Source organism: Cryptomeria japonica, chromosome 11 (assembly GCF_030272615.1).
Source record: "Cryptomeria japonica chromosome 11, Sugi_1.0, whole genome shotgun sequence".
Taxonomy (NCBI): Eukaryota; Viridiplantae; Streptophyta; class Pinopsida; order Cupressales; family Cupressaceae; genus Cryptomeria; species Cryptomeria japonica.
This window is the reverse complement of record NC_081415.1, coordinates 196680539-196694403: the sequence shown is the minus strand read 5'-3', so window position 1 is coordinate 196694403 and position 13865 is coordinate 196680539. Positions and strand designations below refer to the sequence as shown.

Here is a 13865-nt window from a genome sequence, read left to right as displayed (position 1 = left end):
AATCAGTTATTATTATTATTATTATTATTATTATTATTATTATAGTTTTAATAGTTTGTACATGCATCTAGAGGACATGCAAAGGTGAGTCATGGTGCCATCTGTAGGAAATTTGTATAGTGTGGTAAACAAAAGTGTGGAATTGCAAATAGTGGTATGTTTTATGTGCAGATCACTGCAAGCAATTTGTATGCATTTAACCAAGCTATTCGGACTAAATTTCTTAGAAAAATCCTTTTTTGTTTGTGCAGCCTGCAGGTGGACTGACATGGCAACATAGTTCAAATGCTTCCCCATGCAACAAGGCCATGTTGTGACTAAGGCAAATAGAAGTGTGTACCATGAAAAGAGGGAACTGGGTAGTGGTTTGAGGGCTCTGGTTTAGGACTACAAAAAAACTAAGTTACCAGGTTCGACACCCAAAGCCCCGAGTATTGGTGTGGGTTCGACCTGGGTCCAGGCATGGTCCTAGTGTGGGGTCGGGTTCGCTGCTGCGGACAAACAGAAAAATTTTCAGCTATTTTTTGGCTTTTTAAGTTCCACTAACTATTAATTCGCTGAGTTGTCTCCAATTCACTGACTTGTCTCCTTTGACTCTTCCGATTTGTTGCTTTGATTTTCAAGGCTGCTGTGAATCTGGAGAAATTTCCCTTGTGTGTTTCATGCTTGGTTAAAAATTATTAGTTTGATTTGGTTATAGTTTTTTTATAAATTCATTGATTATTATATATATTATATATTATTATCATATAATAATATTGTATATTGATATATAATATTATTATATAATATATAATATAGTATTACTATATATTTTTTTTTGGTCGATAATAATGATTTTTTATTAAATATTAGGAAATAAAAGTAACATTACATATACTGGGCCTAATTATCACCCAAAAAAGCCCATATTCTCACAGACTATCTACTGCTTACTAATTTTTACATAAGTGCTTCAAAAAGCTATGCATATCAGTCATACTACAAGCCACTAACCCCTTCAAGGGGATAAAAACTTCAAATCTAGACACTTCCCCCACTATTTTTAAGCACTAAGAAATCCATCAGCCTTGTAACAAAAAAGAGTTCCACGAGTTTATACTTGAGAAAATCACCCCATGTAGGACCGAGTGTAGCTACTGAAAGAACCCAAAAGCAAACTTCAAAAACCTGTAAATTCCATGCTTTTGGTCACTGTCGAGCAGACAAAAAAACCACAAGAAGCTAGACACCAATCGAGCTGGTCGACGTCTTGCACTGTGCCTCCTCCTAGGAATGATATTCAGGAACCAAAGCCTTTGACTTCCCCTAGAAATTTGATACTCCCTTATTGCTGCCACTATTGAATGCCATTCTGTCCGAATATGGTTCAAGTAAAGTCTTTGGTTAACCATTCTGGGCCATCGCACAAAGGGGACGAAACCCAGCTCCTCCACCACAATCTGACTCTCGAAACATTCTCCATAATCAAACCCGTATCTCGAGTAAGCCCATTCCAGGATAGAGTCAATTCCAATTAGTAAATCCTGTTCGAACAAGGAGTTCATGACCCAACGAATGTCACCTACTGCAACCCCTAACTCAAGACCCCATGCCATGAGCCGATGTCCACATTTAATTTCCATCTATGGGTTGCCTATCGAAAAAAGAAACCCAACGTCCTCTGCATTGCATTCACCACCTCATCAAATGGGCATTTGAGAAGGAGTTTAAGCCTGCGATTCTCTACCGGCCCATACAGAGCCTTTTGTTGCTTTTGCGTCTTGAAAGTGAAGGTGGCCTCCATCTTTCAACCAATTTGCACCTGCACATAAACATAGAGACAAAGCAAAAAAGAGATTTGAAGAAAATCTTCGATATTAGCTTCCTTAAAAAGAAAGCCAGCTTGTGTGAACTGTTATTCACATAAACACCAGGATGCTAGATTAAAAATGTGCTTTGCTTTAACCATCAAATCACCAACTTCACATAGAGTGTGTATAGAATCATTAAATATACTTGCTTGAATATAATCCATTATCCTCGGCTCACTTCACCATCGCCACTACCATCATTAATGAATATTACTTACGAAGGACATGTTATAACTTCCCCTACCAAATTTTCAAAAAACACATAAAAAAAGACAACTGAGAGACGCTGTTATAATCTTCTCTTGAAGAAGATACTCACGTGTCCCCAATACCCCTTAACTGTCATCTGATTCCTATCCTCATGAAAAGAATTCGATCTCTCGACTTACAAACATAAATGTTGGGTCATCATTATTTAAAGTGATTCATCTAAATTTAAATCACCATAAAAAACTTCAAATCTTGAATCCTCCACTTGGTTAAAAGACAAGGCCCATTTAGATAATTTGTCAGCCACCTTATTACCCTCCCTCCTAACATGACTGACCACAACATCTTCAAAAGAATTCAAATCATCTAATACTAGTGATAAAAAGTTTTGCAAATGCCAGGCCTTAATTTCTCCATTTTTGATAGATTGGATTATGATCAGCGAATCCCCTTCCAGATGTAATTTTCTAACACCTAGTTACCGAGCACACCGGATTGCAAACAAAGTTGCATATGCTTCAGCTTCATTATTAGTTCCCTTCCGCTAGGCCCCTAATTTTACCAAATTGCCACAATGATCCCTTAGCACCACACCAACACCAGACAAGCCCATATTGTATTGCGCAACTCCATCAAAATTTGCTTTGATCCATCCCCTTTGAGGTGGAGTCCACTCTATGGATGTATCCCTTTTATTACTCTTCTTATTATTATTCCAGGCCCCATGTCTTATTTTGATATTTGGCCATAACTTTTGAATCCTCTTGTCCTCTAGAGTGAAAGGGACATTCATGGATTCCAGCTGGGAAGCTACTGCCCCTAAAGCCTCTTCGATTGCCTGATCAATTCTGCTTATAAACCTCCTTTCAACTTCTATCTTATCTTGAAATATCCTTCGGTTTCTTTCCTTCCATATTTCCCATATCACTAGAGATGGGCAAATATTCCATATGCTTGAAAAAGTAGACCGCTTTTTTTGACTTCGCCAGCTTTCAAAGACATCTTTGAGAGAATTTTGTAAAGGGCCATGCCAATTTAGCTTTCCCTTTACACTTAACCAACAGTTCTAAGCTACCTTGCATTGTAGTAGAAGATGGTCAAGGTACTCTTCAACTTCCCCACACATTACACACTTTGTGGGCCCTACCAGCCCCAGACGCTTCCTTCTTTCACCTATAAGAATTCTCCCTTTGATAGCCAGCCATGTAAAAGCTCCTGCTTTGGGGAGACATTGTTTGTGCCAGATTAAGTCGTTCACTTTTGAGCGGTCTTCCACCATACCTTCCAAGATCTGGTAACCTAATTTTACTGAATATTTACCATCCTTGGAACCACACCAAACCACTCTATCCTATTCTTTCGTGATAAAAATCTTCCTCTGAACTAAATTTTTTTTTAAAAGCAATTGTTGATCCTCTGAAAGCCTCGTGTTTGATAGATCTTTCCAGCACCATTCCTCCCCCAAAGAGCCTTGTTTAACCTCCAAATAATCTCTAACCTGAACACCCCAAATACTGCATAGTTGTGTCTTTATATCAGAAAAGTCAGCCATATCTTTTATTACAGGATAAACTGCCCATGAGTCATCCCAGAATTCAGCTGAACTTCCATTTCCAATATGCCATGTTAAATGATTTGTGAGGACTTTTCTACAACTCACTATGAAGTTCCATATTGCAGATCCCTTTGGCGGATTTCTGATTGTGAAAATTCTGTGGTACTCCATAGAATCCAAATATTTAGCCCTCATTACCATAACCCATAGCTGGTTCGGATTAGCATAAATGCTCCAGGTAAGTTTTGCTCCAAGAGCCTCATTCATAGTTTGCCAATTCCTTATGCCTACACCCCCCTTCATCTTCGATCTACAAATTTTTTCCCAAGCCAATAAAGGGATTTTATCTTGCTCATTAGCTCCATTCCAGAAAAATTTCCTCATTTTTTGTTTAATCACATTTATGATTTTACTTGGAATTTTGAGGCACATTATAGAAAAAAATGGAATCGCCGAGACAACCGTTTTAAGCATTAAAATTCTACCAGCCAATGTCAGCCATTTACTTTTCCACCCCTCAAGTCTACTAAAACAACTCTCCACCAAATTTTTCCATAAAGCTGATTTATTTGCTCCCCCAAAGAGAGGGATGCCTAGGAACTTGCTTGGTAGGCTTCCCAATTTCATGCCAAGTATTCCACTAATCTCCCTTTGTTTGAAAGGTTCTATGTTAAAAAAGAAAATCTCTGACTTGATCCAGTTCACTCTTTGACCTGACACATGTTCATATTTATCAATGATCCGTTTTATGACTCTAGCCTCCCTTGTCGATGCCTCTCCAGCCAAGAATGTGTCATTTGCAATCTTCACCCCCTTCCAACGACCTGCCCTACACTCTTTAGATATCAATCTCCCCAAAATCTCTGCCATAATTATAAATAGAAAAGGGGATAAGGGGTCCCCCTGTCTTAAACATTTGTTTGAAGGAAAGAAACCTTGAGGGCTCACATTGATGAGAACAGAGAAGCGTGGGGTATTGATACAACTGTCTACCCAAGCTATCCAAATTGGATCAAAGCCAAATTTAGTTAGGACTTTTAAAAGAAAATCCCTATTTACCTCATCATAAGCTTTTTTGATATCCACTTTTATCATCATTTTCTCCCCTTTTGAAAGCCGAATGGAATGGATTGCCTCATGTGCTAAGATGATTCCTTCGTAGATGGATCTTCCAGGTGCAAACCCACTCTGTTCCGGGGAAATAACCTCCTCCAAAATTCATTTCAATCTATTTGCTATCACCTTTGATATCACTTTATAGATCGTATTACAAAGGGATATAGGCCTAAAATCATTGAAAGTAGAGATATTCTCCTTTTTCGGAATTAGGGCTATGAATGTGTTATTGAAATCCCTAAGAACAAAGCCACCCTTTCTTGATTCCTCCACAACTTCCCACAAATCACTAGCCAGAATGTCCCAAAATTTTTGAAAAAAGAGGACAGGGAAACCATCCAAGCCTAGAGCTTTGTCAAAGCCCATACCAAAAACCACGTATTTCACCTCCTTCATTGACACAACACTCAATAACATCCTGTTATGTTGTTCCTTCACATAGGTAGGGATGATGTCCATAATGGACTGTAATATCACTTCTCCATTGAAAGAATTAGAAAAGTGACTAATGGCCTCCTTGTTAATAGATTCTTGATCTGTTAGAAGATCACCCTCCATATTCTTAATTGAAAAAATCTTATTATGGGTTCTCCTCACCTTTACTGACGTGTGGAAAAATTTGGCGTTTCTATCGCCTTCCTTCAGCCAAGTTTCACGGGATTTTTGTCTCCAAAATGATTCCTCTCTAGCTAACATTTCAGAATACAACTTGTTAAGCTCCATGTCTTTCAAAAAGGAGACTTCGTCCATGCCTTGTAGGATGACTTGTTCATGGAGTTGTTTCAACTCTTCTTCTAGTTTCAATTTCTCATTGAAAATGTTCTTGAAAGATTCTCTATTCCATTTCTTTAGTTGTTCTTTAACAAATTGAAGTTTTTTGAAGAAAGTGAAAGCTTTGTTTCTTGTCTTTTCAGGAATGTGCTTCCACCAAACCTCCATCAGAGATCTAAGGTTGTTGTCCCTAAGCCACATTGCTTCAAATTTGAACGAACATCTATCTGGAGTTTTTCATCTTGTATTCGGAGACATATGGAATAATGATCTGATCCTGTAAAAGGAAGAATATCTGCAATGCATGTCCAAGGACTAGACGACCAATCACCAGCTATGAAGAACATATCCAATCTTTCAGCTATGTTTTAAAAACCGCTTCTTCTATTGGTCCAAGTGTATTCACCAGTCTTGAAAGGAATCTCAATTAAACCAAAGTCTGTGATAAAGGAATTGAAGTCTTTATTACTCTGTCTATTCCAACCAACTCAACCCATTTAATCTGAAGGTCTAACCAAGGCATTAAAGTCACCACCTATAATGAAAGGATTTTCAGTGTCCTATTTAAGACACTTAGATAAATCAATCCATAGCTGTTTTTTCAAATTAGTGTTGTTTGGACCATAAACATTGATCATATACACATGCATATGCAATTGTTTAGAGTAAACTCTCACCCATTGCCACCAATTACCCTGTCTCATGATTGTGACATCCACCAAGGAGTTATTCCACATAATAGCTATTCCTCACAGAGTGGCTGGGAATGCCTTCAACCAGTAATCCCGGTCATCCTGGCCATTTGCCTCCCAAATGGTCACGCATGTCTTACAATGCTGTACTGGGTCCTCTGACCCGTCACCCATGAATTTTGGAAGCTTTTGTTTCTCTGGGATGTGTGCCATTGTTCTTGCCTGGAGGGTTTTATGTAGCACTTGGAAGTGACTATATGCCGGAAAGGTATTATGTGTCTAGGAGGTACCATACGCTCTTGGTCTGGTTGGGCCCCTGTCCACAGGGCTTTGGTCACCCTCGCTCCTATAGTCCCTCCTTCCCGGGGTTTCTAGATCTGACCCTCCTATTTTGATGCCCTCTGACAAGGACAAATTCCTGATGGCAATCTCTTCGTGCAGGTCCCATACCGCCTCCTCTCCTTGTTCAGAATATTCCGACGGGTTGCTCTGCGACTCGGCTCCGGAGTCCTCTTCACTTGACGTCAAGTGTGGGGCCTGGTCGGCTAGATCTTCCTCCGCTACGTCTGGAAGTGGCAGGTTCCTGGCGACCTCGGCCAACTCCTTCCACGTACAAGGCCTTTGTCTCTCCCGACTACGACTCTGACTTCTACTGTGCCTCTCCGAGCTCTTTGAGTCAGCAACCTCCCTTAGCCGCCGTCTCCTTTTGGCGTGTTTTTTATGCAGAGAGATCTCCGTACAGTTCCCTCGTCTACTCCTTCGGTGGCAGTGGTACGTTTGTCCTTGTTAGACCGTAGGGGCATCAAGTGCCAGAGGTACGACATCGACTAGCCTCCCTCTCCTCTTCCTCCCTACGCCTCCACTCCTCGTACCTTCGGAGTACTTGTTGCCGACGGAGTTCTCGTGCAATTTCCTCCCTTCGGTCTTTAAGTGTAATCAAATTTCTAGTGAGTAACCTTGGAATACTTCCGAGCAGGTCAAAGACGGGAGTGCTGACGGTGAGTTCACCACGTACCGTGCCTTCCGAGATGGCTCTCTCCCGAGCCTCTCTCTACACGTACTGCGTAACCGACATGTGCCACAACTCTACCAAGTTTTCCGTCAACTGATCCTCTCATGCCTCTTCTGCGGTACTCTCTTCGTGCATATCGCTATCCATGACAATTAATTGCTGGTTGAATGGTCGGCCCATTAATTCCTTCCGCCTGCCGCCATAGTTATCTCCAGGTTCGTTCAGGCAACGGCTCCAAAATGTTTAGTCCTTAATGTAAGGTTGGTAAAACTCACAGACAACACAGTGTTTTCCACACGTACCAATTATTCATGTACCAGTACATTCATATATCACAACATAAGTAATAATGATAAACAACTAGACCAGAAGAGTTATATCTTTATTGATTTATCCAGAATATATCCTTACATAATCTCCCTTGCCGAGGTTTCATCCAAACAATATATAGAGCCGACGGTTGGCCAAGTTGCCAACCATCACCAACTCCCAACTACCCGACGGGAACCTCTCGGCGACGCAACATAACCATAAACACAACATAAACACAATTATAATTATTATTCTTACTAACATAAGTTATTTACCCCTAACAGGGCTCAAGGAAGCCAATATGGGGCGGCATGGCTCAAGGAAGCCAACACCCTAGATTAGTAGGATGACACAAAGAAGGTCAATCCTCAGTAATTATAAGGGCTCAAGGAAGCCAAAAGTGGGAAACTTGGCTCAAGGAAGCCAACACCCTAGTAGAGTAGGATGACATGAAGAAGGTCATTCCTCTCTAAAGAATAAGGGCTCAAGGAAGCCAAAGATGGGCAGCTTGACTCAAGGAAGTCAACATCCTAAGTACGAATAAGGGCTCAAGGAAGCCAAATGTGGGCAGCTTGACTCAAGGAAGTTAGCACCCTTAGTAAGAAGGATGACTCAAAGAAAGTCAATGCATTTCAATTAGACAGAGATGGCTCAAGGAAGTCAGTCTCTCTCAAGATTGGGTAGAGACTGCTCAAGGAAGCCAATCTCCCACATGTGGACAAAATGGCTCAAGGAAGCCAGTCCCTCTCAAGTTGGAAAATGGCTCAAGAAAGCTAGTCCCTCCAAGTTGCAACATATGCAATAGAAACTAAGTAGTAATCTTTCTAAAATTTATCATTACTTTAATTTATATGATTACATGTTTAGTACTACTAATCTACGTGCAGGTTCTTCCAACAAAGAAGGGAAGGAGGAAGGAACCATACGAGCAGATTGAAGAAGCAGAAGTTCGAACATAGTATTTAATTAATACTATCTTGACATTTGATCACTATTTCCTTGTCAAACCCAAAGATAAATATGCATCTATGTGTCTTTGTATATGTTCTTATGTTGTGCAAGATCTACTTACAAGATATTGTTTGATTCAAAACCAAGATCACATTACTAAAGAGATATTTGTATGGCAATATGTAACCCTCCTATAAGGAACGTTACAAAGATCAAACAAGACAAGAGCCTCTTGCACTCATAAAGGAGGAGATACTTTTTGCAAGGTTATGATCTCCATCACAAGATTGTAAGTTTGCTTGAGTGTAATGGACACCCCCTGTTCGGTACTAAATTTATGTCCTTTCTACTTAGTGTAATTTTGTCAAACAGTTGGCGTGCAAGCTGACTACTGGATTTTTTTTGGTTCTTGATTTGCTAGAGGATAAATTTGGTAAACTGGTATTTATTGTAAAGCTTTCAAGTTTATTCAATATAAAAATAACCAGACATATCAAATGCCAAAAGCAAGAGGATTAATGCTGATGATATTTATTTAATTCCAACTCCAAGCATACAAATCAGATTTGAAGAATATTACAGACCATATGATAATAAACAAATTCAAACCTGGACTCCACAAGTATAGAACCTGCTGAAAACACTGTTCACGCACTGTAGCTGCACTATTCACGGCACTGTAGCATTTTTACTATTCACGCAGCACTGTAGCAAAACATTGTTCACGCGGTACTGTAGCAAAAACACTGTTCACGCGGTACTGTAGCAAAAACACTGTTCACGCGGTACTGTAGCAAATCACTATTCACGCGGTACTGTAGCAAATCACTATTCACGCGGTACTGTAGCAAAAACACTATTTTCAAATCTGCACTTTCAAACCCCTGTAAAAACATCATGCGAGAGCACCAAATGAAGCCCAATGTGTTTCCTGAATGAAAACACCATTAATCCTCCTGACTGTGTCTTTCAACAGCGAAGAGAATGCTAGCAAAGAGGGATTCCGTCCTCCAAGCCCAATAATCAGATTTCTACGAAATCCAACAGCATCACATTAATTCATCCCAGCATATCCCAAAAGAGAGCTCTCAACCTCCATTTATATCTTCTTCCTGGATGCAAACACTTCATTTTCTCAATGTGGGATAATACATTTTAGAATAAAATATTATTTCCCACAATATACACATTAAAGGGAACTTTTAATATTTTAAACATTACTTTATATTCCCAACCTTATAATATAACGATAAAGTTAAATATTTAATTTAACTTTACACTTTATCGTTAAATATTAAAACCTTGTTGATAATCCCTTTAAATCATTGTCGCCTTCAAATATTTTCTACTGATAATTATGCCAACCAGGGAAACACTAAAAATTCCAAGTCACTGCTTGGAGACTAACTTACTATAAATAGTAAGTGTCTAGAAACCTTGTCAAAGCAGCACCGATTGGCCTGAAACTGAAAACACCTAGGCCAAAATACCTCAGGATCCCACCAATGTCCTTGTTAGCCTTCGGGATCGTGTCAGAATAGGCTAACGACACCCCATATCATGTTGCGCTAAAAAGGGGACATTACAGTCCGCCCCCCTTGAAATTGCTTGTCCTCAAGCAAATTCACTCCTGAATGTTGCAATACCTGTTCATTCTCCCATGTAGCATCTTCATCTGGCAGGTCTCTCCATTTCACCAAGTATTCCTTAACGATTCTGTTCCTGAGTGTCCTTTCCCTGACATCCAGAATAGCTTCGGGTACTAACACAAGCTTCCCCTCCTCATCCAAAGGGGGTAAATCTGCAGAAGGCACTACACTTTGACCAATGGCTTTCTTAAGCCTAGACACATGAAACACATTGTGCACCCGACTGCCCTCTGGAAGCTCAAGCTCATAGGCGACTTCACCCACTCTGCGAATCACCCTATAGGGACCATAAAATCTAGGCTTCAATTTTTCAGCTCTGCTCTTCTTGAGTGATGTCTGTCTATATGGTTGTAGCTTCAAGTAAACCATATCCCCTACCTCGAAACTGCGCTCTATTCGGTGCTGATCAGCGTACAATTTCTGTTGATTCTGGGCCTGCTGTATATTCTCCTTGAGCACTTTCAGGATGTCCTGACTATCCTGCAATAAGTTTTTGGCTTTGGGCACTCTGCTGTCCCCCAAAACTAAATCCATGAAGCTAGGTGCGTCATAACCATAGAGTGCCATGAAAGGAGTCATCTTGATGGACATATGATAAGTGGTGTTATAACAATACTCTCCCATATGCAACCATCTGACCCAAGCCTTTTGTTGTGCAGTTACATAGTTCCTCAAATATCCCTCCACCCATTTATTCACAATCTCTGTTTGCCCATCTGTCTGCGGATGATAACTAGTACTAGGTGTAAGATCTGTACCACACAACCTAAACAACTCCTGCCAAAAAACACTCATAAACTTACTATCCCGATCACTGACAATGAATCTGGGCAACCCATGTAACCTGAATATCTCTCTAAAGAAAAGATCTGCCACCTGTGCTGCTGTGTAAATGGACGGAATAGCAAAGAAGTGAGCGAACTTCGTCAAGCGGTCCACCACCACATAGATGCAATCCCTTCCCTGCACTCGTGGTAAACCAGTGATGAAGTCCATCGAAATACTTTCCCATTTCCTATCTGGAATGGGCAAGGGCTGTAATAAACCTGCAGGAAATGTGTGCTCTCCCTTATTCTGTTGACAAACCGCACACTCCCTGACATACCTCTGAACATCATTCTTGAGCCCTCTCCATGTGAACCGCTCTCGGATCTGCCTGTAGGTCTTGAAGATCCCCGGATGCCCAGCTGTGGGTGCATCATGAAATGCCTTAAGTATCACCTCTCTCAAATGTGATGACGGAATCAAATAAACCCTGTCCTGAACTCTGATCAATCCATCTATCACCTCATAGCGATCATCCTGTATAGTACCTGAAATCAATCCAGAAGCCCAAGCATCTCCGACATACTCTGCTATAATCTGATCTCTCCAATCTCCTGAAATCTCTGCCAGGGCACATAAGTGAGGTCTCCGAGATAAGGCATCAGCCACCACGTTTTTCTTACCTTTGACAAACTCTATGTCAAAGTCATAAGCCTGCAATTTAGTAACCCATTTCTGTTGTCGGTCATTAAGATCGCGCTGGTTCATGAAATATTTAATACTGTTGTGATCAGTTTTGATCACAAAACGCCCACCTACCAAATATGATCGGAATTTGGCCAATGCATGCATTATGGCCAACATCTCCCTGTCATAGATAGAATAGCTCCTCTCAACACCTCGGAGCTTCCTACTCTCGAATGCAATGGGATGTTTCTCCTGCATCAATACTGCCCCTATCCCATCACCTGAAGCATCACACTGAAGTTCAAATGGCTTCGTGAAATCTGGTAGAGCTAAAACCGGACAAGATGACATCACTTGTTTGAAGTGGTCAAAACATCGTTGTGCTGCTTCTGTCCATACGAAGGCTCCCTTTTTAGTGAGGTCTGTCAAAGGTGCTGCCGTCTGTGAAAACCCCTTAACAAACCTCCTGTAAAACCCGCATAAACCAAAGAACCCCTTAAGCTGTGTGAGGTTCGTGGGAGTAGGCCAATCTACTATAGCTCTAATCTTTTCAGGGTCTACTTGAACTCCATCTGCACTAATAATATGCCCAAGGTATAGTAATTCTGTCATACCAAACTCACACTTAGACTCCTTGGCATATAAAGACTCTCTCTCTAAGATAGATAATACCTCCTCCAGATGCTGTGAATGTTCCTCCCAGGTCTTACTGAAGACCAAGATGTCATCAAAGAAGATCAAAACAAATCTCCTCAACTGCTCCCTGAATACCTGGTTCATACAACTCTGAAATGTAGCGGGTGCATTGGTTAGTCCAAACGGCATAACCATAAACTCAAAGTGGCCATAGTGGCATCGGAAGGCTGTTTTCTCAATGTCCTCTGCTCTCATCCTGATCTGATGGTATCCGGATCGCAAATCAATTTTGGTGAAGAAACATGCCCCATGCAACTCATCAATCAGCTCATCAATCCTAGGAATGGGATACCTATTTTTTATTGTTTTCTTATTCAATGCCCTATAATCGATGCACATGCGCATTGTCCCATCCTTCTTCTTTACCAGAACTACAGCTGAAGCAAAGGGGCTTTTGCTAGGCCTGATGTGCCCCATTTCCAACAATTCCTTAATTGCCTTCTCTATCTCATCTTTATGTTTCTTAGGATGACGATAGGGAGTGATCATCACTGGTTTGGCTCCCTCCTCGAGCTCAATAACATGCTCTGCACCCCTGTCAGGAGGAACCCCATGCGGGATATCACTGAATACCTTGGCATGTCTGTCAAGAATCTCCTGTATATCTGGTGGATGACTCTTCACTCGAGGCTCTGGTGAAGTTGGCATAACTAAGCACTCTGTTGCCCACTCTATGTCATTATGTCGAAAAAGTTTCTCCATTCTCCTCAAAGAGACTACCCTGCAACTCCCATCTGAAAGTCCCCTGAGTACAACAGTCCTACCCTCATGCTGAAACCTCATTTCCAACTTCGCTAGGTTGAAAGTGAACTCAACCAGCGATGCCATCCATGTCATACCGAGGATGACGTCGTAATCTCCCATGTCCACAACATAGAAATCATCCTCCAACTCATAGCCATCTCCAAATCTAATGTGAAGATTTGAAACCTTCTGAGTACATAATAGCTTTTGGCCATTAGCCACCATGACTCTAAAACCATCATGCTCCTCTGTCTGTAAACCTCTCCTGGCTACCAACTGTGTATCTATAAAGTTATGTGTAGCCCCAGTGTCAATGAGAGATATCACTTTCTGCCCTTGGATAGTACCCCTGACCTTAAACGTGATTGCCTTTTGGGCCCCTGTCAAGCGTGCCAACGATCTATCATCCTTAGGAATGCTGCTCTCCTCTATCGTGTTACCCTCATCTGAATCGGAGTGCTGATCCTCCCCCTCTGACTCTGACTCCTCTGCTGAAAAATACTCCATTTGATTTGCCTTAGCCTTGAGAGGGCATTTATGAGATAAGTCCCAAGGCTCTCTACACTGGAAGCATAGTTTCTTCTTTCGTAGTTCATTCAAGGTTTCACTGTCTAGTCCTTTTGATCCTTCTTTGGGTTTGTTATACTCTTTCTGAAATGGTTTTTTGTCTTTGTCCTTGCGGTAGGGAGAATCTGTTGAATGGTATTTTCCTTTGTATACCGAAGGGGCTAAATCTCGTGCCTTTTTAGTTGCTTCTGCTAAGGTGAGTGGATCATGTCCCTTCACCCAACCACGTAACGGATCAGCAAGCCCATCACAAAATAACACCACCAATCTCCTAGGAGAGATATC

At 41.1% G+C, this 13865-nt stretch overlaps 1 protein-coding gene across 2 annotated transcripts in view; it reads right to left on the bottom strand.

Moving 5' to 3' along the window:
• LOC131044024 (ABC transporter C family member 2) overlaps window positions 1-13865 on the bottom strand; it is a 270472-nt gene that overhangs the window by 119111 nt on the left and 137496 nt on the right. The gene's annotated exons all lie outside the window — the stretch shown is intronic.